At 36.5% G+C, this 5,525-nt stretch overlaps 1 pseudogene; it reads right to left on the bottom strand.

The window, feature by feature from the left end:
* Positions 1 to 4,199: 4,199 nt before the first annotated feature.
* Positions 4,200 to 5,524, bottom strand: LOC109383450 (elongation factor 1-alpha 1 pseudogene; annotated as a pseudogene).
* Between the last annotated feature and the right edge of the window lies 1 nt (position 5,525).

Raw genomic sequence — 5,525 nt, 5'->3', positions numbered from 1 at the left:
TTAAACCTACAACAGGCAACTTGGCAGTACATGGGCATTATTATAGCAACACCAGTGACTTTGTGATCTATGGTTTGTGTGTGAAATAAGCAACTGAGGAAATTATAAAAAAGTTTACTGAAAGCCTCCCCAAGCTACTGGTATGTAAACCTTTAAAATGTTAGAAGAGTTCAGGGAACCAAAGTTGGTATTTTTATGAAATGTTTAAAGCCGGACATAAATATTTTAGTGAACTGAGCTGCTCAGTCATCTGAAGTTTATTACTTGGTTCAAAAATGTTCATCTAGTCAGAAACTAGTCCTAAGCTATACTTTAATATTTCTGTTATACAATTGCAGCAACGAAGTATTACTGATTTTCAGTTTGAAGAGTTCTATATAGCTAAAATATTCAGTTAAAGAATGTGAAAATTGTTGGAGGTGATTAATAAAACCAATATAGACCAATAAAACCAATATAAACATGTGCATTTTACTGAAGAATAATCATTTACTTTTCAGCAATCTCAGAATTACATGCTTTTAAGTATTTTTTTCCCATGACCAAAATAAGGACCTTTATTGAAACCCCATGAAACAAAGAAAGAAGGTAATAAATATTAATAGAGCTGTTTACATGGTTCTGTAGCTGAATTTATGCTTGCAATAATACAGGTACACTCTCCAAATTGCTAGCAAGGGGAAAAAATGGGCTTTATTAATGTCTACAATTTCAAAATGCTGCTCTAGATTTTACTCAGGAAATTATTGTTTAAAATCAGTGGGATGTGTAAGGCTGTTTTCCTTTAGTTTTTGTCCTGCACCTTATTTCTATTCCCCTTTTATTTTGAAAATTCAAGGTTAAGCAACTAGCTACATGATATAATGCAATAAAAATGAAATTACATTTAAAAAGTAAAGTTTTGCGTAAGACATTAGATAATGTTAAGGCATCAATGCAATTACCATAACAATGAATACTTCTGTCAAATGAAGTAATATTCTTCATGTCCTAGAAGAAAGTTAAATGTGCTTTTTATTAGAACAAGCCTTCTCCAGGACAAGGGCACTTCTGTATCCCAATAGCCCCAAATAATGTCAGGTATAAAGCAGGTGCTTAAGAAAAAATTTTGAATGAATTATTGAATAATCATTGTAAGTTGACTACAACTTAAATTTACAACATGAGGAAGTATAAGACCATGAAATTTGCTTCATATTTTCACCAAAATACGGTGCCAGCATTCCAAACTCATCATGTCTAAAATCAAAAGTACTGTTTTCTTCCACAACAGCTTCATTACTGTTAATTCCTTGTTCTGAAGAATATATCATGTATTGCCTGCCACCTGCATAAAATAGCTGTCATATATTACTCCATATCATCATCTTAGCCTCTTTCAAGGCCAATGCCTGGCCTATCTATTCTACCTCTACTGTTTTTTGTTTGTTTGTTTGTTTTCAATTTAGCCATGTAGTTTCCTATTCCATTTGCCACTGTNCCAAAACTCCCCTTTGTATTGTAATTACCTACCCCTGTGGGAAAACAAATGGACACAAAATATCCAACTAGGTCAGACCAGTCACTCCCATCTGTGCAGTATCTCTTGTCAATCACAAGTGCCAATCAAGTGGTGCTACGCTCTTAGGGGAACAGCCCATTCTAGAGAAAGGGTATTAAAAACTCTAAGTCCTGGGAAGTCCGCCTTGCTCTTTTTGACCTCTTCTTTCCTTTCTGAACCTCTTCTTCCCTCTTTTGAGCCTTTTGAGCCTTGCCTTTGCGCGTGGCCCGCTCGAAACTCTGGAATGTGATTTCTCTTCTAATAATGGGCCCCTGAGCCATCTCTACTGCTCGGGCCTACTCCTTTGAAATAGTACTATCTCTTCGAATAAACTACTTTTTCAGTACTTTGGTATCTCGTTCAGTTCTTTGCTCTAGTTGCCAAGGACCTGGACTTTTCGCCAAGAAGGGCCCACTCTCCGACAAAATGCTTATAACCAGGGATGCCTGAGGCTGAGGTAATTGAAGGAAAAAAAGACAAGTTTAAAACCAAGTGGCTAATTCTCAATTCAGACCCTCCAACTCTTGTTCCAGTCTCTTTGAAATTATAGGGGTAATTGTAAGATCTTAGGACCTCTCTGTGATTGTTAATAATTCGTTTATATGTTGTGATCTCTGATATCTGTGCTTGTCTGTTTTATATATTGTATATAATGTAGTGTTTTTGCCTCTGGATGGTATTACCAGATTATAATTGATTGGCTTAAAGAAACAAGATTGTGTTTATATAAATTTAAATAATTAACTCAAGTACTTTTCAGGATGATTGATGCAAGAAAACATTTGATACTAAGGCTGGTTCAACTTTTGGTTAAATAGATTTTTTTTTAAGGTTATTAACATCAAATATGGTATCTTGCTTTACCTGGGTTTACAGAAAATAAACTGATGTTATCTCTGTCACAAAATTTGTCAAAAAAATAGCTTGGGTGATAATTACCTTTGAAATCTCATAGAGTTAAAAACTGATAAAATGTTAACTAATATAAGGTTTTAGATGAAACTTTTCAGTAATAATTATATAGTATGGATGCTTGGATCTGTTTTCCCAGCTTCTGTTGGTAACTTAAGATTTCAGCTTACTGTTAAATAATAAATATTATTAAATATCTAGGTATTTCAAAATAACAAAATGTTCAAATATTATACTGATGTGGGCCAAGCAAGTATCCTCCCCACCCCTGAATTCTGATAATTTTTTTCAACTACAAAGATGAGGGAAAAAAAAGATTGGGCAAAGCCACATTCCTAATAAATATAGTATTAGCCAGTTTTCATTTAACACTGTCAACTCTCTTTAACATTTGTTTAAACAGAAGTAGTAAGACAAATGATGAATGGAAAGTCTAGAATGTATGGATATCTTAACTTTTCTTTCAGGATTAACTCAATCATAGATCTATATCAGAAAATGATGACAATAGAGGTGGATGGAGTCTGTATCAGCAATAGAAGAGGAGGGTAGGAAAAGACAAATGGAGATGGTGAGTCACAGCTGCGTTTTAAATCTTATCTCAATTTTAAAATATATTTATTATTTCCTTGATGGGATGCTAGAAAGTGTATTCCAGGGAACAGCTCAGGAAGCACCACCCAAATTCTCAGAACTAGTTTTGAGGTAGAACTACTATTTGGGGCCATCAAATTCCACCAACTTATTATCTCCCTGACAGGAACTATAAAGACAGACCAGGAATGTATGAATAGAAGATAAATAGGATCAGATGTCCTGGATGAGGAAATTCAGTTTACAGGGCAATGAGTGTAGATGAGATGGCCCTTTCTAAGACATATGACATATTATTACTCCCCAGTGATCCACAAAAATGTACTAACTACACAGCACTCGTATTAATAACTTGCATTTTTTCATGTGCTTGAAATGTAAAGTGCTTTGGTATAAGTTATCTTATCTAAGACCCATATGTTTCCCTGGGATTTAGGCAGGAATATATTTTCAAAGAGTAACACTGATACTCCTAACTATGAAAAATTTCTCAAGGTCATTCAACTACTAAATGGCAAACCTGGGACTTGGATCAAAGTTCCCCACCCTTTGCCTTGAGCCATCTCTGTTAATTGCCATACTGACCCTGATTCAGGCTTCTCAGCTGTTTTCAGACTTCATAAAATATAGAATATATTCTATCGTAATCATGCCTTCTCAAATTCTGTAAATTATTAAAAAGGGAATCAGTCTTAAATAAATACATATGTAAATTAGTGATTTGTAACTTGAGATCTTGTTTTTTGAAGTTAAAAAAAATTAATATTAGCTATGCATATTTTATACATTTGTTTTATAACCACTAACTGCTGAATAGACACACCAGGAAGGCATAACTGAACATTATAGCGTAAATAATGTATCCAAGAAAACATATTTTAAGTACAAAACAATAGGTCCCACACAGTTATTTTTATAATATGAAAACAAGATTAATAAAATTTGTACACTTTTTTAAAGATGAAGCTCTCAATCATATCCATAACTATTTGCTTTATTTTATTTTTTTTCTCATTAAACTTTGTTTTAATGGGTCTCAAAATTTCTATGACAGGTTTTTGGTCAAGTTGTTTCCATTAAAAAGTACTGATTTTAAAAACTAATGACTTAAAAACTGCCACACATAAAAACACAAATGGTCTACGAAATATTCTCCTTTCCTTCTGAAGGTTTTACGACGCATTGTAATCATTAACTAGTCTTTTAATATTACACTTAAATGGCCAATTGAGACAAACAGTTCTGAGACCATTCTTCCACCAGTGATTAAGACTGGGGTGGCAGGTATTGGGGATAATATTCATTTAGCCTTCCGAGCTTTCTGGGCAGACTTGGTGACCTTGCCAGCTCCAGCTGCCTTCTTGTCCACTGCTTTGATGACACCCACAACAACTGTCTGTCTCATGTCATGAACAGCAAAATGGCCCAGAGGAGGGTAGTCAGAGAAGCTCTCAACACAGATGGACTTGCCAGGAACCATGTGAACCATGGCAGCATCACCATATTTCAAGAACTTGGGGCCATCTTCCAGCTTTTTCCCTGAACGACCATCAATCTTTCAGCTCTGCAAATTTGCAAGCAATGTGAGCTGTGTGACAATCAAGCACAGGTTCATATCTGGCACTGATTTGGCCTGGATGGTTCATGGTAATCACCTAAGCAGTGAAGCCAGCTGCCTCCATTGGTGGGTCATTTTTGCCACCAATGGAGGCAAATCGCCATAATGAACATCTTTGACAGACACATTCTTAATGTTGAAGCCCAATTTGCCCCCAGGAAGAGCTTCACTCAAAGCTTCATGGTGCATTTCAACAGACTTGACTTCAGTTGTAACATTGACTGGAGCAAAGGTGACCATCACGCTGGGTTTGAGAACACCAGTCTCCACTCGGCCTACAGGACAGTATCAATATCACCAATTTTGTAGACACCCTGGAGGGGCAGGCGAAAAGTCTTGTCAGTTGGATGAGTTGGTGGCAGGATGCAATTCAGAGCTTCAAGCAGCGTGGTTCCACTGGCACTGCCATCTTTATGGGTGACTTTCCATCCCTTGAACCAAGGCATGTTAGCACTTGGCTCTAGTATGTTGTCACTGTTCCAACCAGAAATTGGCATAAATGCTACTGTGTCAGGGTTGTAGCCAATTTTCTTAATGTAGGTGCTGACTTCCTTAATGATTTCCTCATATCTCTTCTGGCTGTAAGGCAGCTCAGTGGAATCCATTTTGTTAACACCAACAATTAGTTGTTTCACACCCAGTGTGTAAGCCAGGAGGGCATGCTCACGTGTCGGCCCATTCTTGGAGATACCTGCTTCAAATTCACCAACACCAGCAGCCACAATCAGGACAGCACAATCAGCCTGAGATGTGCCTGTAATCAGGTTTTTGATAAAGTCTCTGTGTCCTGGGGCATCAATGATGGTCACGTAATACTTGCTGGTCTCAAATTTCCACAGGGAGATATCAATGGTGATCCCA

The sequence above is a fragment of the Hipposideros armiger genome, unplaced genomic scaffold, assembly GCF_001890085.2.
Source record: "Hipposideros armiger isolate ML-2016 unplaced genomic scaffold, ASM189008v1 scaffold_83, whole genome shotgun sequence".
Classification (NCBI taxonomy): domain Eukaryota; kingdom Metazoa; phylum Chordata; class Mammalia; order Chiroptera; family Hipposideridae; genus Hipposideros; species Hipposideros armiger.
This window is presented reverse-complemented; position numbering and strand designations above follow the sequence as displayed.